Source organism: Emys orbicularis, chromosome 8, assembly GCF_028017835.1.
Source record: "Emys orbicularis isolate rEmyOrb1 chromosome 8, rEmyOrb1.hap1, whole genome shotgun sequence".
NCBI classification, from domain to species: domain Eukaryota; kingdom Metazoa; phylum Chordata; order Testudines; family Emydidae; genus Emys; species Emys orbicularis.
The window spans coordinates 62,543,280-62,567,869 of NC_088690.1; the positions used below are offsets into that span (position 1 = coordinate 62,543,280).

At 44.0% G+C, this 24,590-nt stretch overlaps 1 protein-coding gene across 1 annotated transcript in view; it reads right to left on the bottom strand.

Moving 5' to 3' along the window:
• RABGAP1L (RAB GTPase activating protein 1 like) overlaps nt 1–22,529 on the bottom strand; it is a 525,385-nt gene extending 502,856 nt beyond the window's left edge. Inside the window, exon 1 of the mRNA XM_065408876.1 lies at nt 22,518–22,529. The gene's annotated coding sequence lies outside the window, so the exon portion shown is untranslated. The remainder of the gene's footprint in view (nt 1–22,517) is intronic.
• Between the last annotated feature and the right edge of the window lie 2,061 nt (nt 22,530–24,590).

The window sequence follows — 24,590 nt, forward strand, 5'->3', positions numbered from 1 at the left end:
AAGCACTGTCTCCCTAGCCAAAGGAGACTTTGGAGGAGACCTAGAAGCCTCCAGCTCCAGAGGCAACTTAGTGGGCAAAGCCCAGACACATTGTGGGGCTTGGTCTCCCCAACTTGCGGCCACCTGTCCACAGGAGCCTGGGACCATGATGAGGTTCCACTCAAAACCCATGGGAGGACCCTACGGAAGCAGACCACTCAGCTAAGCAGACTACAGGAGCCATGCCCCAAACCGAATAGACTGATAGGAAGTAGCCCAGGGAAGTGAATTTAGACACCCTGCCAGGAGGGCTGCCCCTGTTCAGGGGTTGACACACACAGACACACGGGGCCCTGGGCTGGGACCTGGTGGCGAGGGAGGGCCCGAGTCCCCCTACCTCCCCACCGCCAGTCTTAAACACTGAGGCCCCGCAACCAAGCAGAGACGAGGAGCCACATGCTCTAACTCAGAGGTCGGCAACCTACGGCACGCGAGCCAATTTTAAGTGGCACGCAGCTCCCTGCTGCAGTCCCGGCCCCCAGCCCCACCGCCCACCACTCTCCCCTGCGGGGGCAAGAGGCAGAAGCTTGGTTCTGCGGCAGCCAAACTTCCTCCCTGCCCCACCTCTTCCCCCAGTGTGGTGCTTTCCTGTCCCTCCTCCTCTCCTTCCCTGCGCCAATCAGCTGATGGCCCTAGCGAGGGGGAGGGGGAAAAGCGGCAGCGTGCACACAGCTCCGTAGAGGACGCAGAGAGAGGTAGGGACGGAGCCTGGGGGAAGGGGGTGGAACAGGGCATATCCCTTCCAGATCCCTGCCATGAGCCACTCAGGGCAGGGGGATGGGAGCACCTCCACGAGCCGAGCACCCCAGCCTTCTGCCCTGCACCCTCCCACCCCTCTGCCCTGAACCCCCCCCACCCCAACACACACCCATTCCTCTGCCCTGCACCCCCACAGCCCCATCCCTCTGCCCTGAACCCCACAGACACTCAGCCTTCTGCCCTGCACCCCCCATTCTCCCAGCCTTCTGCCCTGAACCCCCACACCCCCCAGCCCTAAACCCCCCCACCCCAACACACACCCAGCCTTCTGCCCTGCACCCCCAAAGCCCCATCCCTCTGCCCTGAACCCCCCCACTCAGCCTTCTACCCTGCACGCCCCACTCCCCCAGCCCTGAACCCCCCCCAAACACACACCCAGCTTTCTGCCCTGCAGCCCCCAGCCCTCTGCCCTGATCTCTGAAAACCCCCCCCCCAGCCTTCTGCCCTGACCCCTGAAACACCCCCCCCCCAGGTCTGGGGTCCCAGCCACAGGCCTTGATCAGCCCTCTGCCGGCCTAGGTGAACAGAACCCCAGGCTGGCAGCGAGCTGAGCAGGCTGGTGGCGTAAGATCAGCATTTTAATTTAATTTTAAATGACGCTTCTTAAACATTTTGAAAACCTTGTTTACTTTACATACAATAGTTTAGTTATACAATATAGACTTATAGAAAGAGACCTTCTAAAAACGTTAAAATGTACTACCGGCACGCAAAACCTTAAATTAGAGTGAATAAATGAAGACTCGGCACACCACTTCTGAAAGGTTGCCGACCCCTGCTCTAACTTCTAGACTGACTGGCCCTCCAGGCCATCCATTACAATCGCATTCTCTCTTCTTGGTTAACCAGTCAGAAGCCAGGCTGAAAGGTGGAAGCTGCCCATGCCTGGATGCTAAAGGAAATCCAGGAGAAGAGGCAGGGGTAAGGAGGAGGAACTGTAAGACTGAGGAGAACTGAAAACCAATACTGCCTTGGCCATTCCAGGGCTATAAGGATCTATCTGGCACAATCTCACTTCAGCTTGTGAAGGACTTGCAGAAGAAGAATTGAGGCAATATATACATTTAGACCCAGTGTCCATTTCAACATGAAGGCGTCAGGAAAGGTATATGGGCTATGCCCTGCTCAAGAACAAACCTAGTGACAGTTCCTGTTTGCTTTTGTTGCGAACAAGTGGATGGAAGGGATGCCCCCCCACCCCCCTGAAAAATGAATCTCAACATTCTTCTTGAGAAACCATTTGTGACTGAGTGAAAGCCTCCTGCTGAGGAAGTCAGCTAGCTGGTTCTGCACTTCAGGTAAGTGTGCAGCCACAGGTGAAGCGTTTTCCACAATGCAAAACTCCCAAAAGTTTACTGCCTCAACACAGCAGGGTGCACCAAGCCCCTTCAACCACCACCTGTTCAGATAATACGTTGCAGTAGCATTGTCAATGAGAATATGCACCAAGAGTCCCTTGATATGAAGGAGAAAAGCCTGGCAAGCTTTGTGGATTGCTCAGAGCTCAAGGACATTTATATGAAGATTTGCCTCATGCTGTGACCAGAGGCCTTGAGCCCAAGAACCCTCCATATGAGCGCCCCATCTTATTAAGCTATGTCTACACTACAGCTTATGTTGGCAGAAATGTCGTCACTCATGGGAGTGAATAAACTATCCCCCTGAGCGACGTAAGTGCCAACATGGACTGTGCTATGTCGGCAGGAGACCGCCTCCTGCCGACACAGCTTTTGCTGCTCGTGGAGGTGGTTTTATTATGCTGATGGCAGCGCTCTCTCCTGTCGGCATAGAGCATCTTCACCAGAATTGATGCAGCTGCGCCGCTGCAGCACTGTACATGTAGACATGCCCTTAGAAATGAGTCCATTACAACTGCCAACTCCCGAGGCTAGGGGAGAACAGGGGACCCTACCCACACATTGCCTGGGTTCATCCACCACTGTAACGAACCCGGCGCTGTTGGTGTAGTCAGACAAACTTGTCACAGTGGTGCCTCTGGCCCAACAGACTAATCTCATCCACATTTGAAGTGTGCAGAGACAGTCTGACATACTTGGTTACTTCTGTACATGAGGACATATGGCCAACCAACCTCAGCTCAGTCCAAACCACGGTGGATAGGTGAGTCCTGAGAGACAGGCACAGATTGTGAATCACCTGAAATTTCTGCTGAGACAGAAATGCAGTTGAACTCATTGAATCGAGTAGGACTCCAATGAACTCAATTCTCTGAGTAAGAATGAGTGATGTGTTTTATTCAGGGCGAGTCCCCCATGACTGATGAGGAGGAAGATGAATTTGACATGACAATGAACCTGATTCTCAGATGACCCGTGGAGCAGCCAGTGGTTGAGGTAAGGGAAGATGTGAATACCCTTTTTCCTTAAGAATGCTGCCACCACTACCACACATTTGCGAGAGAAAAAAGGAAACTGATGAGAGGCTAAAGGGGAGTACTATATACTGATAGTGATGACCCCCTTTCAACAAATCTGAGATATTTTCTGTAACCAGGAAGCACCACAATTGGAAGGGAGGATCGATGCTAGAGATTCCATATGGTTACCCACGTGCTTAATGAATTTGTTGAGAGCACAGAGGTTGAGTATGGATTGCAGTCCCCCTTTGGCTTTGGGGATTAAAAGATGGCAGGAGTAAAAACCCTGTCCCTAAAACAGTGGAGCTCCTCTATAGCTCCCAGGCTAAGCAGTGACTAGATTTCCTGAAGGAAAAGTGTCTTGTGAGATTGGTCCCTGAAAAGGGAAATGGAGGAAGAGTGAAGAAAGGGGGAAGTGAGCAGAATTAGATCGAATATCCCAGACCCACAGTATTTACGACCCACTTGTCTTAGGTTATCGTCTGCCAAGTGCTGAGGAAAAGAGCTAGTCTGTTTCCAAAATGACGATAAGGAATAGGAAGATTGCTGCTGGTTGTGTCGCTGCCCTCAAAGAAGTCAAATGGTTGCTTCTCTATCATAGGAGGAGAACAGAGACAACTGGTTCGAACTGGAGTTAGACAATATCTTCTTTTGAGGTCTGTCTTCTTCTGGAGGTGACCTGGTCCTTTGAGCCTCTGCTGTTGTTGATAAGGTTGAGGAGGTTTGTATTGGCACTTCTTAGTGAATGGGGTACACACTCCCAGAGGACAGAGGGTAGCACGGAAGTCTTTAGATGAAATCTTGCATTCTTCTATCTTATCAGAGAATAGCAACTGTCCACCAAAAATTAAGTCCTCATCTCAGTAGTATGTTGAATGTCTAATGCTATTCCAGAATTGCATAACCATGATCCCCTTCTTATTGTAGAGGCCATAGCTTACAAAAGGCATCTGCAGCATCAAGTGCCAACTGGAGTGAAGTCTTTGCCACCAGCCTACCCTCAATGAGGAAGGCCTGGAACTCATCCCTTGCATCCTCCAGGAGCTTGTCAAAGAACTTAGCCATCCCCTCCCAACTGAGGAAATCATATTTTGCCAAGAACATTTGCTGGTTCACTATCTTCATCTGGAGTGAGGCAGTCAAATTCTCTTTCCTAACAAATCCAGACTTTTCAGCTTTTTCTTTCTAGGTTGCTTTGGACCTCCCCTGCAGAGACCTCTCATTGGCAGCTGTGATGATTGAAGAGTTAGGCATTGGATGTGAATAAAACACATTCAAACCCCTGAGCAGGTACATCATAATGCTTATCCACACATTTAGCCTTTGGGGGATGCAAAGCAGGGGTTAATCAGAAAGCCTTCGCAAGTTGTAATAAGGAGTCATTAATCTGAAGGACAACCCTCCCTAGAGTAATTGAGTATTTTCCTGGACTAGTTCAGCCTCTATACTCAGAGCTGAAGCCACCCTTCAAAGCAGGTCCTGGTAAGATTTAAAGTCTTCTGGAAGGGAGATGAGGAGTCTGGGACTACTGATCTTCCTGAGGTGGCAGGGAGGGAACTGGGTATATCCAACGTTGTCTCAAGGGAGAGGTTGTTGCTCTGACAAATGTTCCTCCAGGAATTGTGGCTTGAGAGGATGGATATCCTCCTGCATCCTTGACAGGGGCTTTTCTATTGGCTGGTCCCTTTGAGGGTAGGGAGATCTGCTTGCAGATGGGAATGGAGTCCTAACTCTATGTGAGCAGGAGGCACTCCACAGTTCCCAGGAGGGGCACTGCAAGAAAGGGCAAGGCATACAAGAACAGTACATCAGGGACCAAGATGGTCTGTCCTTTCTATAGGAGTGGAGACACTCTCTGCAGGATGCTTAGGGGAGTTGCAAGATTTCTTCCACCATGGAGGAGAAGAACTGGAAGACTTTATAGCATAATCTGAGAAGTCCTCTATATAATCTGTGGTCTTGGGTGGAGCCCAGCCAGATGGGACTACAAGGTATTTTGACTTGTCCACAAACCAAGAATAAAATGGCAGAGACAGCCCAGGGATGGGAGCATTGTTGGTACGGAAAAGTTCAGGAAATCACCTCTTATTGGTGCCGAGGACCACAATGGAGTTGGTGTGGGCTCAAAGGGGAGTCTAGGTATCGAGATCCTCAGTGACAAGGTGAAGAATATACACGGTGCTATAGTGCACCTCTACCAAACATACAGTCTCCTGCCCTGATGATGGCATCTGTTCCAACTTCAGTACCAAGGATGTCAACGGCATCAACCTTAGCCTCAATGCTGAAGAAGCGGAAGGGCCTGGAATAGCAGTTGGTATTGATAATCCTGATAACTCCTGAAGTAGGCAATGCCAGCATGGACAAACAGAACAAGTTCAATGCTGCCACCTGGGCCTGCAAGGCTGAAGGTACCAAAAGCAGCAACTGTTTCCATAGGTACTGGATTGGAGTAAATGGTATAGTACTGGAAATCTCCTGCCCTTGTACCAGGAAGATGCAGGCCAAATGGCCAGCTCTACCTTGGGTACCGTGGTCTTGCAGATGTCTCAAGGCTGCCTTTGAGAAGGAAGATGATGAATCCCTCCTTTCTTTCAGGTGCCCCGATCCGTCTTGTGGGTCCTCCTTTCTCTTTTTGAGGGAGAACCAGAGTCCAGGGGTCTGTTCACCGCTTCCTCAGAGATGGAAAGTGGCTCAAGGTGATTAGAACCGGAGGTTGTGGAGGGTCCCGGTGACGACGCAAGCCTCATAGTCTGCACCATCAAGTGCTGCTTCAGATGATGGTCTCTCACAATCTGCATTCTCTTTTTGCTTTTTTACCCTTATTGTACCTGGATTTAAGTTTTCAGCTAAAACAGGTGGAGATCAGAGCGGACTTAAATCTGTTTTTTTTTAATTAAATAAATTTTATTTTTCAAAAAATGACGTTACTTAAAATTTAATTTGAAGTTATAACAACTGTGTGAAGTCTAAAATTTACTGTAATCTATTACAATTGTTTAAACTAAAAAATAAATTAAAAACTATCCAACCACTACTTGTTTGCTGCTAGAGCTTTAAAGAAAGTCAAACCACTGAACTGGTGGCAGTCATTGGCTAATCACTTGGAATCACTGTTTGTTGAAGTGCTGTTCAATGACTAGTTCCTTCAAAGTTAAGAGATCGATGGGGAGCTGAAAAAGCAGGAAAGATTGTTTTCCTCTTCCAATCTATTAATAAAAACTAGGTGTGAGAGAATGAGATATACTAGTTCTAAAGACTTAAAGAACATGGTGACCAGAAACAACCAGTTAAATTCACTAACTACAGATAATTCCTTTGTTTAATGCATCAGTTGCTTTTAAATGCAAAAGCAGTTTTGATAAATTTTTTCTTGTGTATCCAGCACATAAGATTTTATTTAATAAAAAAAATTTAAATCCTGTTTTTGTGCACTTTTAATTTAATTCCAATGTCCATTCAAATACAGCTCGACACAAACTATGAGCAAAACAAAAACAAAAATCAATCTAGTAAATAAGAAATGCACCGTTCATCATTTCTTGACATAATGAAAAATTCTGTGCAAGAATCTGAAAAAAAAGTATGTTGAGCTATTTAATTGCTTGAACATAAATTAAATAAATAAAATAAATTAATGGAGATATCCTATCTCCTAGAACTGGAAGGGACCTTGAAAGGTCATCGAGTCCAGCCCCCTGCCTTCACTAGCAGGACCAAGTACTGATTTTGCCCCAGATCCCTAGGTGGCCCCCTCAAGGATTGAACTCACAACCCTGGGTTTAGCAGGCCAATGCTCAAACCACTGAGTTATCCCTCCCCCCAGACAGTGTATCCTCCTGGTTAGCAAGAAATAGTACCAAATTTGGTGTAGAGGCTATATTTAGTTAACAATCAACATGTTTTAATGGTTACCAACCAATAAGAATCAGCCTCTTTTTACAAAAATAACTAAAGTACAAATGCAAAACAATAATGACTTAAATCAATCCATCATGATTCATGGTGCAAATTCAAGTTCTGGAATAAACTTGAACAGGGGTGGCCAACCTGAGCCTGAGAAGGAGCCAGAATTTACCAGTGTACATTGCCAAAGAGCCACAGTAATACATCAGCAACCCCCCCATCAATTCCCACCCCCCCGCTCCCAGCGCCTCCTGCCCACTGGCTGTCCCGCCGATCAGCCCCTCCCTCCCCGCACCTCCTGATCAGCTGTTTTGTGGCATGCAGGAGGCTCGGGAAGGGGGAGGAACGAGGGCATGGCAGTCTCAGGGGAGGGGACAGGAAGAGGTGGATTGGGAGCAGAGCCTGTGGCAGAGCCAGGGGTTAAGCGGTGAGCACCCACCGGCACATTGGAAAGTTGGCACCTGTAGCTCCAGCCCCGGAGTCAGTGCCCATACAAGGAGCTGCATATTAACTTCTGAAGAGCTGCATGTGGCTCCGGAGCCACAGGCTGGCCACCCCTGAACTACAAGGTACTATCACTGCCTGTCCTTTACCTGTTCTGTGCATGAACAGAGGATTTTTTCCCCATAAGAAGAGCCCATGGTCCATTTTGGTCAATTTCACGGTCATAGGATTTTAAAAATCATAAATTTATTGACTTCAGATATTTAAATCTGAAATTTTACAGTGTTGTAACTGTAGGGGTCCTGACCCAACTCTGAAGGCAGCAGCGTAGCAGTAAGGGTGGCATGGTATGGTATTGTTACCCTTGCTTCTGCACTGCTGCTGGCAGGGTACTGCCTTCAGAGCTGGGCACATAGCCAGCAGCTGCCACTCTCCGGCGACCCAGCTCTGAAGGCAGCACAGAAGTGAGGGTGGCAATACAACGACCCCCATACAAAAACCTTGTGACCACCACCACCCCACACACACAAAACTCTCTTTTGGGTCAGGACTCCCATTTTGAGAAACGCTGGTCCCCCCATGAAATCTGTATAGCAGTGTTTCCCAAACTGTGTTCCGTGGAACACTGGTGTTCCACACGATGTGAATAGGTGATCCGTGAAAGAATCAATTTTTAAAAAGGGTCTTCAAATATGACAAATTTAAAATTAAAAAAAAATTTTAAGCGTAGTTTACAACTCTTTTTGAATGACTATAATTTAACATAAAACTCTTTTTCCGGTTATTGATAGATCTCGTATTGAATATCATGGCGTAAAGAGAATGTGGCATGCAAGCATGTTGACGTCTACCCCTTTCGGGCACGTTTCAGTTAGTGACATCGTACCCCTTCCACTCGAGGCTGCGCGAACTGCAGTGGTATGCACACACCATTCTCTTTATGCCATGCTGAATATAACATTCACTCAACACGTTCAAACCTGTGGGTCTTTACCGTGTGTGCGATAAGCACAACTAAACTAGCTTCGCTAGAAACAATATAAATATTTGTGACAAACAAAATTTGACAAAAATCAGTATTTCTAAATATTGTTACTAAACCTAATCATCATGGATTTGTGGCTAAAAGAAGGAACTTTGAAACGAAAAGCAAGTTGTTCTGGTACTCCAACTGTGGCCAAAATAAACGAGCAAAATATTGTGACACTTCAAAGTGAGGATGAACAATCGCAGTTTTTTATTTCCGAAAAATCTGTTAGTACTAGTGAGTTATCCAAGGTGAAAGAATTTCCACCCAAGTATATCAAAAAACAAGAAGAGGCAGGTGTTAAAAGACCGAAACGAAAGTATGATGAAAGTTATTTGTCTTTCGGTTTTACGTGTGTTGGAAATAAAGATGTTCCTGATGCGCAGTGCGTCGTGTGCAACAAAATACTAGCAAACAAATTCATTGGCTCCTGCTAAACTTCGTAGGCATTTGGAAACCAAGCATGCTGAATACAAAGACAAAGATATACGTTTTTTCAAGAGGAAGCGTGACTCACTTGGAAATTGTAAACTTTCCATGATTAAAATTGCTAAAACAGACAACAAAAGTGCAACAGAGGTATCTTATTGAGTAAGTTACCGTATAGCGCTTGCCGGAGAAGCTCACACTATTGGAGAAACACTTATCAAGCCTTGCGCAAAAGATATTGTAACGTGCATGTTGAGCGAGCAGTCTGGTAAAAAATTGGTGCTGTACAGTTGTCAAATAATACTGTTGCACACCGTATTAAAGATCTTGCCGATGACATAGAAAAAGAGCTAGTTTGCCGACTGAAAATTTGCCATGAGTATTCATTGCAGCTAGATGAGTCCACTGACGTTTCAGGACTTGCTGTGCTACTAATATTTGTCCGATATAGATTTAGTAATATTATTGAAGAAGACCTGCTCTTATGTGAATCTCTGCAAAGCAACACAACTGGAGAAGAAATATTCATCAACAATTTTAATCAGAAAGCATGAAATTAGTTGGGGAAAATGTATTGATGTATGTACTGACGGTGCTCGGGCAATGATTGGGAAGATGAAGGGAGCTGTAACGCGAATCATAAGTTTGGCACCAGAAAGCACTAAGAGCCATTGTGCTCTACACAGACAAGCACTTGCAGTTAAAAAAATACCAGCATATCTGAAAATTGTGCTCGATGAAGCAGTACAAATTATCAATTTTGTCAAATCTCAACCAATTCAATCCAGGTTATTTAAAATTTTGTGTGAGGAAATGGGTAGTCAGCACAAAGCGCTTCTTTTACATACGGAAGTGAGGTGGCTATCCAGAGGAAAAGTGCTTGTGAGGCTTTTTGAGCTTCGTAGTGAACTACTGGTATTCTTCACTTCAGATAATTCAGGATGAAAATTAATGACTGTCTGACAAATTCCTCATGGCTACAGAGACTTCCGTATCTTGTAGATATTTTTGCAAAATCAAATGAAATTAATCTGTCGCTGCAAGGAAAGAATGTGACCATTTTTACTACAATGGATAAAAATTTGTCGTTAAAAAAGAAACTGGAATACTGGGCATCTTCTGTAGAACAGAATAACTTCGACTGCTTCCCTACAGTACATGAATTTCTGACTGAAATAAATTCTACAGTCCATGAAGAAGTTTCCAGCACCATTTTACAGCACTTAGGTGACTTGCAGGCCTCTTTATTAGAATATTTTCCTACAACTACTGATGATAATGCTTGGGTTCGAAATCCGTTTGTAATTACAGCCAAACCAGTCGGCTTTACTGTGCACAATTATGAAAGCCTAATTGACTTAATTTCTGACTGATTTGAAACAAAAGTTTAAGGATCTTCCGCTGAATAATTTTTGGAGCAGCCTAATAGAAGAGTACCCTAATGTGACTAAACGTGCAGTTCGAGTGCTCCTTCCTTTTGCTACAACTTATTTGTGTGAGACAGGATTTTCGTATTATACTGCAACAAAAACCAAATATGATGCTGCACCTGACATGAGGATTCAACTTTCCAGCATTATTCCTAATATTAAGTGAATTTGTGATAGAAAAACGCAGAAACACCAATCCCATTAAATCCAAATTCGTATTTCTGTTTATAAAAATAGATTTTCCTAATAAAAATCTAATTTGTTTGGCGTTTGTGTATATATAAAAACAGTTTTTTTAAGTAGAACACTGTTTTTAATTTTGACTCTTGCACTTGATTTTTTTACTACTTTATACGCGCTTTCCAGTTAGAAATTGTTAGTTCAAGTTATTTTAAATTTGTATTTTTGCTTTGTTTTATAAAATAAAATATATTTGAGCATAAATAACGCAATTTTTTATTTGAAAACCAAACGACTACAAAATAATATTTTAAGTGTTCCGTAATAGGCTAAATAGTACACAAAAGACCAGATTATGGATGTAAAAGACTTGTCAACACAAAAAATTGCATTGCTTTAAAATCAGTTCAAATTCTGTAGTGTATACACAGTTACAACTGCATGAAGGTGCCTTTATAAGAGAAGGGGAATAAACTATACCAGTAGAAAGCATCTTCACCACCCAGTATAACTGCATACATACCAGTGTCATTGTACTGGTGCAATTTTTTCAGTCAAAGAATCTCACTACTAACCAAAGTAATACTGGGGCGGGGGTGGGGGGTTTACAGGGTGTGTAAACCAGGCCAAGACAACCCTGAGCATGCGAGCAGAATTTAAGCCAATACAATGCTGTTTTTCTGTGTACGCAAGCAGCTTGAAACAATAGTTCACACCTCTGAGAACTACGCCATTTATCTCAATGGGTTAAGAAGCCGGAAATGTAAAGATGATAACTTAAATGCTGAATAGAGGCTCACCCCACAATCCCAAAATGTCTCCCATACCTCCCCCGATACCATACAACTCAACTGCCAAAATCTTTAGGTTTCATCCCTAGTGAATTCTACAATGCAGAATGAATCAAAAAAAAAACAAAAAACCTTCTGGCATGCTGAAAATGTAGTGGAAACAAATTTAATAGCAAGATAAAGGACTTACTGTACTGTACTTTCACTCTATGCATCACGAAAGCTTATGCCCAAATAAATCTGTTAGTCTTTAAGGTGCCATCAGACTCCTTGTTGTTTTTGTAGATACAGACTAACACGGCTACCCCTGATACTTGTACTGATTGTATTACTCAGTTTCACATTTAATTCATTTAAGACCAGCTTGCTGCAGAGTACTTGAGGCCTTGATTATATTTATAGCATACCAAAGACAGGAGAGTGTGCACAGAAAACATAGATATAATAAAGTTTCTACCTGAAATTGTTCCTTTTAGTTGTTACAAAAATAGTTACGCTATGATGCATATTTCCTATTGGTGGTTTCATCTGTATCTCAGTACAAGCTATGTCACTCATTTTAGACACAAATTATTGTCTTATCATCCAAAACTGGTGTTTCACTGTTTCTTCCTTACATCATTAATTCCAAATATGTTTTAACAGAGGTTAGAGAAAACCTGATTGATTGATAGTATATTTAAAAAAAAAAAAAAAAAAAGGAGCTCCCTTTCAATTTTCCACATTTTATAGATTCATAGATTTTAAGGCCTCAAGGGACCATTATGATCATCAAGTTTGATCTTGTGCATAATATTGGCCATACAATTTCACCCAGTAATTTTTTAATCAAGTCCATTACTCTGGTTTAACTAAAGCATATATTTTATTGCGTAACTCATTCTAGGTCTGAGTCATATCTGCTTAATTTAGACATACTTATACCTACCAATGGGTCTGTCCACACTTAAGCAGCCTCCTTGTTTGTGAACCCATAGGAACATCTATTTCACTGGGGAACAGCTACACTATTCCAAGGGAGTATTTCTCTCTTATTTCTGGTTACCATGTGCCTAAAAACATTATAGGGTTATTCAAGTCCAAACCCATCTCACATTTTTCCCAACCCATTTGCTCTAAAAGAGTATATCCCCTTGATGTCCTAATTTGTGGCAGAGCTCTTCTACGGTGATCTGCAAAGGAAAAATAATAAGATTGTGACCTGTTTTGCTTTAAGACGGGGTTGGCAAACTTTTTGGCCCGAGGGCCACATCTGAGTATAGATTTCCCTAGACCCCCTCTATTGGGGGTGTACACACACCCTGAATTTCCCCCAAAAAACTCCACCCCAATTTTGTGAACTAGTTACATGCAATGTTGTCAATTTAGTGATTGTTTGGAAATCTGAATTGAAATTGAAACATTAATACACACTTTAAAAGCATATACAGTGTATGATAAAATACGTGTATCTGAAAAAGTAAAATAGATTTGAAAAGTATGAACATAGACTAGCTTCTTTATACAGCTGTTGTTTTTATGACAATGTCAGTGAATTCATTTCAGCGATATTGGCCAACCTAATAATTTCAAATTATGATTTGTAAGCAAAGTCTAAATGAGCTCTCCCTGACAGCTAGTGATGAGCTGGGGGATGGGGGGGAAAGCCTTCAGGACCAGATTGTATTTCCATTCACACTCAATCTACCTAGGTATCCAGCAAACAGAGCTGTGTTGCCGAAGTGATAGATTTTGGCTGGGGTTGGGTTACAAATCACTTGAATGCGGGGGTAATGAAATGTTGTTATTCTTATTGTATGAATAAAGGGCAGTAGAACTGATGATAGAGGACATTGAGAGAGGATGGGGACAGGTGTTTTGCTTGATGGTCTGCCTGAGTCACAAGTACTATCTGACCTGCCCCTCTCCACTGTTTAAAGACAGAGCTGATTAGGCTCCATAGATTGTCTTTTGTTTTGTTAAATGACCAGTACAGCTGAAATCACTGATAATCAGGTTTAAGTGCTTAGACCTGCTGTGGGACAGAGTTTCTGTGGAAAAGATATCCCAGCCTGCACTAGCAGTGAGGTTCCCCAACTGAGAGCTCAGCTGAAATCACTGAGCACTGGGTGGAACCTCTAGAGACCAACTCGCAGAGGTCACAGTGCCAGGTGGCAGCAGAAGGTGATGGCGCAGGGCCGTTGGCAACAGAGCGATGGAGTGAACGTTGGTACAACAAACAACAGTGGCTAGAGCGAACGATGAGCAGCTGGAGGAATGAGCAAGATGCCTTCTTGCCCCCCACCTGTGAGGTGAACTCACATGAAAGCACCTCTGAACTCCGAGTCTCCGCTGACCAAGGACACCACCAATGAGTGGGGTGTGGTAGAGGGAAAAGTGAGGAGCACGTTAAATAAACATTTGTTTGTTGGACTATATTTTAGTGACTTTGCTCCAGAATGCTAGATTTGTGACTGGCAATGGAAACTTTTTTAAATATGTTTCCTACTAGGCCAAGATTTTTAAAATGCATTATTTGCCAAGGTTGTTATCTCATATTGTTGCGATCTTGAGAGGTCATGATGTTGGGGAGTTTCTGTACTAAACATTTTTTTATTATAATTTTTACATAAGAATGGCCATATTGGGTCAGACCAATGGTCCAAATGGCCCAGTATCCTGTCTTCCAACCGTGGTCAAGGCCAGATGCATCAGAGGGAATGAACAGAACAGATAATCATCAAGTGATCCATCCTCTGTTGCCCATTCCCAGCTTCTGGCAAACAGGCTAGGAACACTCAGAGCATGGTGTTGCATCCCTCCCCATCCTGGCTAATAGCCACTGATGGACCTATTCTCCAGGAATGTATCTAGTTCTTTTTTTAATCCTGTTATAGTTTTGGTCTTCACAGCATCCCCTGACAAAGTTACATGGGTTGATTTTATGTTGTGTGAAGAAGTACTTCCTTCCGTTGTTTTTTTTTAAACCTGCTGCCTATTAATTTCATTGGGTGACTGCTAGTTCTTGTGTTATGTGAAGGATTAAATAACATTTCCTTATTCACTTTCTTCACACCCGTCAAGATTTTATAGACCTCTATCATATCCCCCCTTAGTCGTCTCTTTTCTAAGCTGAAACGTCCCAGTCATTTTAATCTCTCCTCCTGTTTCATACCCCTAATCATTTTAGTTGCCCATCTCTGTACCTTTACTAATTCCAATATATCTTTTTGGGGATAAGGTGACCAGATCTGCACACTGTATTCAAGGTGTGTGCATGCCATGGATTTATATAGAGGCAATATGATATTTTCTCTCGTTATCTATCCCTTTCTTAATGATTCCCAATGTTGTTTGCTTTTTTGACTGCCGCTGCACATTGAGTGGATATTTTCAGAGAACCATCCACGACTCCAACATCTCTTTCTTGAGTGTTAACAGCTAATTTAGACCCCATCATTTTGTATGTATAGTTGAGATGATGGTTTCCAATGTGAATTACTTTGCATTTATCAACACTGAATTTCATCTGCCATTTTGTTGCCCAGTCACCCAGTTTTGTGAGATCCCTTTGTAACTCTTCACAGTCTGCTTTGGACTTAACTATCTTGAATAGTTTTGTATCATCTGCAAATTTTGCCACCTCATTTTTACCCATTTTTACAGATCATTTATGAATATGTTGAACAGTAATAGTCTCAGTACCGACCCCTCGAGGATACCACTATTTATCTCTCGCCATTCTGAAAACTGACAATTTATTCCTACTCTTTGTTTCCCATCTTTTAACCAGTCACTGATCCATGAGAGAACTTCCCTCTTATCCCATGATGGCTTACTTTTCAATTTAAATTAAATAAATTTTTAACAAATGTTTATATTTGTTTTAGAAATCTAGAACCTTTATGTGTTTTGGTGTAATCTGCATTATCCTTATGTTAAATTTGCATTATCTTAACAAAACATTTAATTTATTCATCTCTCTTTTATACGTTGCAGGTCAAAGTGAAAATGAAAAGAGAAAAAACAACGCAACAATTTTTCCACTTAAAGGCCTCAAAAACCAACCAAGGTGAAGAACACATCAAGAACCAAGAATATATCAACATGTCATCTGAAGGTTCAAATGGTGTATCTACACCTGACCAGCCCGAAACACAAATACAACTACCTACTGAAGAAACAGTGTCTCCAGAACCTAAAGGCAGTTCCCAATGTTTGTCGGTCAAAGTGTTCCCATTTACTGAAGTTACAAAAGATGACTACTGGTGCACCTCTTGCAAAAAAGCTTACGAAGAAGTTAAGCTTCCCAATGCTATAATTGGTAAAAGTGGGGAGCTTGACTGTCAGACCGATCAGCAAAACCAATGCTGACAAACTATATGAAAAGGCTGCAAAACACCACGCCTCTGGAATGCATCAACATGCAGAAAGCCTTATAAGCCCACTTTCAAAGCCAATTTTAGAAGTACTTCATGAGGCTGTTAAGAATGCTGGAGACACAACACAGTTCATGTGAACAAACAAGGCTGTGGCATCATACTTTCTATTTAAGCAAGAGATATACCACACTATAAACCGGAGGCCAATGTTAAGTGCATTGTCACTTGTTCATCCTGAAGCTGAACACTGGTTCCGAACAAGACCAACAAATGCTCACTATCTTTCTGCAAGAAACTCAGACTGGCTAGAAGCATGCAGTGCAACAGTGAAAGACTCAACAGTTGAAAAAGTGAAGGACTCTCTCACCACATTCAAAAAATTTGCATACATGGCTGATGAATGCACCGATGCAGATGGGCATCAAGTATTAAGTCATTGTGTACGTTATCTTGATGTCAGTGGTAAGCCAGTACATGCTTTTCTAGATGTTCAAGTTATAGAAGACACATCAGCTGCATCTGTGACAACCCATATCTTAGAAGAGTTAAATGCTTGTCAATTGGACCCCAAACAGATGGCTGCTTGTGCATTTGATGGAGCTGCAAACTTCTCTGGAAGACATGGTGGAGTACAAGCTTTGCTCAGAGAAAAGTGTAACCCTAATCTCTCCTATGCACACACTGCAGAGGCCATCCACTCCAACTAGCGCTAGTACGAGCAGCAGACTCTTCAAAAGACTTTTAAAAAGCTATAAATTTAATGTCTTCATTATATTCTTTTTTCAGCAAGTGTCCAAAAAGATTGAATGTCTTGCAAAACATAGAAGATACACTGGGACTGAAAAAAGAACAGGAGTACTTGTGGCACCTTAGAGACTAACAGATTTATTTGAGCATAAGCTTTCGTGGGACTGAAGTTCAAATTAGTCCAACCTGGAAAAACCCGCTGGCTTTCTCTTGAGCGAGCTTTGGCTGTTGTCTTAAAATTACTCCAGCCATTATTACTGGCTTTGGAAAGTATCTACCAAGATGGGATGGATCTAAGTAGTGAGGCTGGTAGATTACTTTTGCTACTACTTTCAGAGAAGACTATTACCGTTTTCAACAGTAGACTTACAAGAGAGAGACCACTTGGGTCATTAAACAATGCATCCAGGCATCTGCTACAAACAGTAGTAGATCTTTGTCCAGCAATACAAGCTACATTTGGATCAATCAGAGAGCTATCCATTGAAAAGTACTGGAAGAAGCAAAGACTTCAGTCCAGAAGTTTACTAATGAAGGCATTTATATTGAATCCTTAAGTGAAGAGGAAAAGAAGTGTTTGTTAAGACAACTGAAAAAGTACACAGACTTCATTCTTAAAAATCTACAACAGCGACTTCTAGATTCTACTCAACCTCTACGTAGCTTTTACAGACCCCTGTCCTATAAAACACCAATAGTTGAGCGGAGTGAGGCACTACCAGCAATGGGGCTGTCATGTGCTCAGGACAGAACAGAGAATTTGAACACAGAGTGGAATATCATATGATGAATGAATGAAGATGTCACTTCAACTTCTTTTTTTATCATCACTAGTGGCTTGACCCGATCTTCGTGCTGTGTTTCCTGGGATGAAAGACGTAGGAATTCATCTCTTGCTACTCCCAGTCACAACAGCTACAGTAGAGCGTTCTTTTTCCTCATTGAATAGAATTTTGTGTTCTGAAAGAAATCGCCTTCTGCCTGATCATGTGAACGAACTAATTAATGTGCATATCAATTGAAGGAATGGAAGTACCAGACACACGAGAAGCCATCAAAGATGAACGCATTGCATTCAAGAAGTTTGTTAACAGAGTTGTGCAAAATTATAACAAGAAACCAAGAAGGATGTAGATGTAGTGCTTCATAGAAGGCTTGAGTAGCCAACTTTAATTTGTGTGATGATTTTAAAACATGAGTTAAATCTAATAAAATGGTCATGAAACATTTTTCAGTTTTTACTATGGTCCCATACAGCCCACCTTCACGGCCTCACCCCTCATTGGCCCTGACACCCCCACCCCCCCCGAAAATTCAAACACACACACACACACACACAGGACAATTTCAATTCCTGGGGAAAACACTGGGGTTGGGGTGCAGGAGGGAGTGAGGGCTCTGGTTGGGGGGGGTGTGCTCCAGGGTGAGGCCAGAAATTAGGAGTTCAGGGGGCGGGAGGGGGCTCCAGGGTGCGAGTTGGGTGCGGACGCTAGGGCGGGGCTGGGGATGAGGGGCTTGGGGTGCAGGAGGGTGCTCCGTGCTGGGATCGAGGGGTTCGGAGGGCGGGAGAGGGATCAGGGCTGGGGCAGGGGGTTGGGGCAGAGGGGGAGGCTCAGGGGTGCAGGCTCCGGGCAGCGCTTACCTCAAGCGGCTCCTGGAAGCAGCAGCATGTCCTTTCTCCAGCTCCTATGTGGAGGCATGGCAAGGCGGCTCTGCACGCTGCCCCATCCGCAGGCACCGCCCCTGCAGCTCCCATTGGAGCACCGGAGGGGGCCATTGGCATGCATAGGAGCCGTAGGGGGCCCATGCCGCGGCTTCCAGGAGCCGCATGGAGTGGCCCGTGACCCTGCTCCCCGGCTGGAGCACCAGAACGGGGCAAGCCCCAGACCCCGCTCCCCCGTGGGAACTCGAGGGCCAGTTTAAAATGGCTGGTGGGCCAGATTCAGCCCGCGGGCTGTAGTTTGCTCACCCCTACTTTAGGACATATAAAGGAGGCAGGATAGATTGATTTAAATCAAAGCAATTTAAATCACTAATTTTAAACATAATTTCGAGAAGAAAGCAGGAAATTTAAATTATTTTAATGGAAGTTATGTCTTGCATTTAATACTTTTTAGTTATTTTCCTAAAGAAAGTTGATTCTCACTGGTTGGTAATCATTAAAACATGGTGATCTGCAATTAAAATATAGCTTTCAGACTAAATTTGGAACTTCTTTTTGATAACCAGGAAGATATAATGTATCTGTACACATTTATTTAAGCAATTATATAGCTTAACTTACATTTATTCAGATTCTTAATTTTTTACATTTTTAAGTTAGAAACTTGTGAATGATTTATTTCTTATTTCTAGATTACAAGTAGTTCCCTAGAGAGACAAAGTAGATGAGATAATATCTTTTACTGGACCATTTTCTGCTAGTGAGAGTTGGGCCAATAAAAGCTATTACCTCATCCACCTTGTCTCTCCAATATCTTGGGACCGACACGGCTACAACAACACTGCATACAATTAATTTACTTGTGATTTGTGTCTAGTCTGAGTGGCTCATCGACACTACTGAGTACACTACTCTAGTCAATTTTGTTACAAGAGCCTCTATTATAACAGGAGTTTGCGAAGGCCCTCTGGATCCTTATCTTAGAGTGAAGAAAAAAAGAGAGAGAGCACTGGTTGTGACCATGCTCTTCACAATACCTCGTAGACACTGAATAGAGTCATCCCTGCATCTTGCAATGCCAAAATTACCACTAAGTCAAAAGCTAGTTTTCTTACCAGTATCAGCCATGAGCCCCATGGATACCGACAGGCCTAACAGCTGCAAAGAGGGGCAACACAATGGGAATGAATTCAAAATGTCGACCATATTTGTGGAAACAAGGATGAGAACAGAAGAACCCAAGACTACAGTACCTGCAACAGCGGGAAACTAACTAAAAATACTTTTTAAATTAAAAAAAGTTAGCTAATACTAAACATCTTAGGAGATGAAGGAAAGCACACAGGTCACCACCAAGAAGGAAGAGTGGCATTTGGGAGACACCTTTTTCAGTATATCTACACTGGAATAAAAGACCCACAGCATGGGCATAGCTGGCTTGGGTCAGCTGACTTGGGTTCGAGGGGCTTGGGCTCAAAGGCTGAAAATTGCTGTGTAGAAGTTTGGGCTCAGGCCGGAGCCTGGGCTCTGGGATCCTCACCACTTACAAGCATTTGGGAAAGAGACCTTTTTGTATTCTTGGGCTCAAATGTGTAACATTAAAAAGTGTACATGCCCTAGGGGGTGCTATTTTGCTAGATTACTTTAGACTTGCAAAAGAAGGATGTGGAAAAATTGGAAAGAGTCCAACGGAGGGCAACAAAAATTATTAGGGGGCTGGAGCACATGACTTGAGGAGAGGCTAAGGGAACTGGGATTGTTTAGTCTGCAGAAGAGAAGAATGAGGGGGGATTTGATAGCTGCTTTCAACTACCTGAAAGGAGGTTCCAAAGAGGATGGATCTAGACTGTTCTCAGTGGTACCAGATAACAGAACAAGGAGTAATGGTCTCAAGTTGCAATGGGGGAGGTTTAGGTTGGATATTAGGAAAAACTTTTTCAGTAGGAGGGTGGTGAAGCACTGGAATGGGTTACCTAGGGAGGTGGTGGAATCTCCTTCCTTAGAGGTTTTTAAGGTCAGGCTTGACGAAGCCCTGGCTGGGATGATTTAGTTGGGGATTGGTCCTGCTTTGAGCAGGGGGTTGGACTAGATGACCTCCTGAGGTCCCTTCCAACCCTGATATTCTATGATTCTATATATTTCAAGAATAAAGACCTAAACAAGCAAAAAAGGGAATTAAAAAAGTGAAAGACACAGATTCACAAGTGATGTGTTACTAAACAAATGCCAATGAAGCACAGGTTGAATTATACCACTACCAGAAAGGAAAGGAAACTAATGCTGTTTGGATAGTCAATGGAATTAACATGTTCCAAATGTCAATTACATAAGGATGTTATGTTTAAGTTGTCTAACATGTCATAACAAACATCAAACAACCAGATCAAGGGCTGATCTGTTCCACTTTGTGTATTTATGTGGCCCACATAAAATATCCAGAATTCTGCAAAATCTGGGTTTTCAGTAAAAACAAAGATTCTTGCCCTACCAGTTGCAAAGATTACTTAGTTAATGATTGAAAGGTTGAGTAGCTGATGTACTCTTCTCTTCCTGAATCTGCAGACAGGCTGAAACAATGACTGAGAATTCCCATGCCCTATTAATCTCATTAGCATCTTAACAATGTAAAGCCTAGTAATAACACTTTATATGTCAACATTATTCATTAATTTAGGAGATGCAATGGTGGGAAGGGTGAGAGTGAAGCACAAAGAGAGGAAATGGAAATTGCTGCAGGGAACGAAATGCAGAGGGAAGAAAGACAGATGCATAGAGACAGGAAAGTTGGAGCAATAGTATAGGGAAGGAGAGGAACAAGGGGCAGAACTACAGGTGACCGTAAATGCAAGTACATTTTCCCACTCAGTGATGCTGAAAGCCAAAATAAGGAACTAATAGTGATGGTAAGTAAAAGTTTGGTAACAAAATAAAAAGCACACTATATCCTTGATCTTTATGCAAGCCTCTCATTGACATCATTGGAAGTTTCAGTGCAGACATGGGTAGTATGCGGCCCTAAATGTACACCTTAGCACATGAACCAAAATTTAAAGTTGAATTCAGCCCTCGAAACAAAATGATCCAAGCGCATTGACATGCAGAACTTGGGAGTTTGCTTAAGACAAGTGAACACTTCAGTGGGGTAACATGGGTTTGTGGAGAACAGAATTTGTAGCTTTCAATCCTAACAGGTAGGTAGTTTGTGAAGGAGGTAGGGTAGGCTGCTCTTTACCAAAGTCGGATTTGGCATCATGTCATCAATATCATCATGAGGCTGGCTAAAGCTTAATAATGAAAACATGAGAAATGTTTCTACACAGACTTCTTTTAAACAGAAGGGTTTTTTCTGGTTGTTGCTTTTATTTTTTTTAAGCAGCTGGTACTTTATATCTTTTCTATAGCTCAAAACAGAAACACATTCAGAATCCCTTGCTAAGAAAAGTGATATATGATATATGTAATTAACATACAAGAAAATCAAATACAAAAAGACCATCCTTGAACCCTTGACAGTAAGATTAAAGTAATTGCCACACTTTAAAAACATACAGTAGAGCAGACCTGCCAAGTCTCACTCCTTCAGAAAAGGACTCCCTCATTTGGGATTAAGTTTTAAGGAGTTTTTAAAGTGTCTCCATGTGGGAATGAAGGGTTTTGCTGTGTGTCAATTAAGTGTTTGTGCTCCTCAGAAACACAGACAGATGCAGACGGCTGCTTTGCTAGCTTTAGACTTGGGAAGTATCTTCAGTTTTCCTACGAGGGGAGGAGAGGAACCCCTCTACCTAACCCTCTCCCCCCCCCAACTCAAGATTCGAGCAACTTTACCATTACACCCCAGCTTCACAAAACCTCCCTCTCCAACGCTGCACTAACCCAAGGACCACTGGAGTGCAGGGAAGCACACACACAGAGACACAAAATACCTGGACACGGAGCAGGACGACACAGCAACACCCGCACCAAAACAAACACACCTCACGTCTCCTTCTCCTCCCTTGAGGGCGGGGGAGGCGCAGCCGGCGGCTCCCAGAGCAACGGGGGGGGGGGGGGGGGGGCTAAACACCGAGGCAGCAGAAATGTCGGCAGGTCACAGCTGGTACCGCCCCCTGGCAGGATAAACCACCCGAGGTCACGGGGACCTGTCACAGGCTCCAGACGCCCACCCAGGGCAGGGCGAGACTCAAGGCCTGCGGACCCGAAAGAAAGCAGCTCCCTCCCCTTTCCTCCACCCCTTTTACTGGCACCGGCGGACCCAAAAGGGAACAGCGGCGAGCTACCGCCCCCTCCCGTCCGCACACAGGGGGCAGCCCAGGCACAGCCCGGGAGGGGGACCTCGAGACGTTATTCCCCTTCCCCTCGCTCACCAACCGCAGAACTCTGCGTGCTCCAGCCCGGCTGCCCCGTCCCGGCTTCGCCCCACCACCGGCGCTCCGAGAGGTGGGAGGGGGAGTGAGCAGAAGGGGAGGAGCAGGGACGAGGGGGGGGAGTCGCGCAGCCGCGCTGAGGTTCGAGAGGACGGCCAACATTCCGACAGCGGAGCGGGCACGCGCGAGGGACCGAGAGCCGGGGGCCAAGCGGCAGTCGAGAGCGGCCCTGAGCGCGCCCCTGGCGGCTACTGTTGCCTCCTCCTTGTGGGCACGCGCGCGATCAGTCAGCGGCGGTTCAGGGCGGCCGCTCCCGCGGATGAAGGGGGCGCTGCGGGTTGCTCGTCAGAGAGAGCCATTGCAGGCCCGGATTTTCCAGGGTGGCGGTTAGGCACCTAAAATAACTGGCCTGGACTGACCTTTGCAAGGGGGGTAGCCGCACGTCTCCTGAGGAGCGGCTCTGCCAGCTCAGCCCCTTGCCCACAGGGGTCGGGGGTGGCCGACTGCCTTAGTGTGGCTAATTATGCTGGTGCCTAGCTTCAGGCAATTGAAAACGTTGGCGTTCGTGGATGCTCGATGACAGGCGTATTGTGGCCTGCCTCTGTAGCGTGGCAGGAGTAATGCCAACCCCAGAGATCACAAAATCCTGAGTTAGCCCCCCTCGTCTGAAAAATCCCCCACCCCATTAGGTGAGATGGGCATGCAAGTGATGAGGTTCTTTGAAACAAGTCTGGTGTGGTTTTCTGTCTGTCACCCAGTGCTTAATATGTGCTACGGCTGAGCTCTGGCACCTCTAGACTTGGCAGTTTATAGCCCTAGCATCTCTGGGCTTGTTGCATCAGTTATGAATGAAAAAAAAATTTGAGCTCTGGCACATCTCATTACAAATTAAGCATTGCTATCAGCTGATTTTCAGACTCCCCCTGCAAGCCCTCAGGGTAGTTGCCAATCACAGTACTTCCAGCTCTTGCAAATTAAATTGCTTCTTGTTGCAGCTGTTATGGAAATAATGAGAACACGTGCTGTCGTGCAGTTGTGGTGCAGGTGGTTGCAAGTCTCATAACCTCGTTTTCTTCCTCTCCGGCCCTGGCAGCCATCTGTTCCCATAGCTGCCAAAGCTTGTGCAGCTCCACCTGTAATGTTTCTGACAAGTGAGACAGTCACTAATGTATGTATCCTATATGGTTTCCTGTTACTGCTTGCTGCGGGGGACAGGGATCCATGTGAGGGACATTGGATAATGTCAGACATGGAGCGGCACAAAATAAATCTTCACTTCTTTCCAAAAATGTCAATTGCTACTGACTATACCATTCTCCCCACTCCCAAGTAAATTAGTGCCTTTCTACTTTTGTGCTTGACTTTCTGTGATGTTGCACTCTATATGTTTATGGAAATATACTAATAAGTGTAAATATAACATAACTGGAATATGCTTTATGCTAGATATGCTATGTAACATATCTTTGCAAAGGTGATGATCTACTGAATATATTCATCCTATTTGTAGGCATGTATCATTTTTATATCTGAAATTATGAGCGTTGGCTCTATGCTTGTATTTTAAGTGTTTGCTGGAGGAAACACATAAGGGAGGTGCGGCCAACATATTGTGAAGGGACTATTCAAGTAATGGGGAGTACTTAACTAACAATGGACTTTGGGAGATGACAATCCACATCTGAGCTTTCCTGGGAACATTCAAACTAATATGTAAACAATGGCATCGGCCTGCAAAAAGCTGAATCATTCATGGACATGTGACTTGCCCAGGTGGCTACAAACTCCATCTTGTTGCTGTGATTTTGCACAGAAGAACAAAGGGATTTCTGCCCACAAGAGAGAGAATATAAAAGGTCCTGGAAGACTCCATTTTTGTCTTCAGCTGGCTCAACAGATGGCCTCTCCACCCCAAAGAGATGCCTGAAAGAAACTGGAACGAAAGACTGTAACTACAGGGGCATGAGTGATTGCTGTACCCAGGCCATAATCTGAAAAGGATTGTACCGGAGATAACATCTAGGGTGAGAAGTTAGTATTAGTAACTAGATCCTTAGTGTATTAAGTTAGCCT